The following is a 1,016-nucleotide window of genomic DNA, read 5'->3' on the forward strand; positions in this document are numbered from 1 at the left end:
ATTTATGGGGAGTAGAATTATTTATTTATTTCAATGAATGTAATCGATTAGATATCATAATATTTAGGCTATAATAATATAAATCAGGTTGGTTTGTATTGCCGACATAATATGTAAATGATATGCTTGCGGCCCACGAGACTTGCACTTTGACCATAGTGCGGCCCGGTGGAAAAAAAGGTTGAGAACCACTGCTCTAGCGTGTCGACTAGTAGGAGCTGTACCGTTTAGTCGACGACTAGATCCGCACATCCTGTCCTGCCATAACAATGGCAGGAATATAGCCACCCTCAGATGGCTATACTAAGGAGATCAGTGTCAGTCCCACAGTAGGCTAGCGAAGCACTGTATGCATGTAGTGTGAGCGAAAATCACAAGACTGCTCGAGGAGATATCAGATTTCCATGTCCACTATTTTGGGTGTTAATGCTTTAAAAGTTTCTCATTACAAAATAAAAAGGAGAAGAATTTAATTACAAAGTCAGTATGTAACATTGGCACCATGCCCTGAGGTAAAGTTTGGAGACAGTTCCACGTTGATGATAATGATAATGATTTACAGGTGCATCTCAATAAATTAGAATGTCGTGGAAAAGTTCATTTATTTCAGTAATTCAACGAGTCACGCCGAGAACATCAATACCTATTATACTATATTTGGCTGAGCTTGCTGAATTTTGTTGAAAACATAGTTTTCGAGCGCGGAACTTATAAATGTGGAGCTTCTGATGCGTGTAGCATGATTGCGTGAACATTTCTGAGCAGCATAAGCTATATATTGTGAGAGGGTCATGCGTCACCGCATCCCAAAGACTCAAAATAATAAAAAGAGTTAACAAAACGATGCACTCCACATTCACCACGCTAGATAGTCGGCTCGCTGAAGATTCTGGAATTTTGGTCAAATACATGCTTATTTCACTGTTTATAATACATACAATATGCTTCAAATTATTGTTCATATACATATATATATATATATATATATATATATATATATAAATATACACTAATTT

General features: G+C 36.8%; 1 protein-coding gene across 1 annotated transcript in view; it reads right to left on the minus strand.

The window, feature by feature from the left end:
- Positions 1 to 1,016, minus strand: part of LOC107681908 (uncharacterized) — a 21,933-nt gene that overhangs the window by 17,416 nt on the left and 3,501 nt on the right. The gene's annotated exons all lie outside the window — the stretch shown is intronic.

This window comes from Sinocyclocheilus anshuiensis, unplaced genomic scaffold, assembly GCF_001515605.1.
Source record: "Sinocyclocheilus anshuiensis isolate Anshui unplaced genomic scaffold, SAMN03320099.WGS_v1.1 scaffold1973, whole genome shotgun sequence".
NCBI lineage: Eukaryota > Metazoa > Chordata > Actinopteri > Cypriniformes > Cyprinidae > Sinocyclocheilus > Sinocyclocheilus anshuiensis.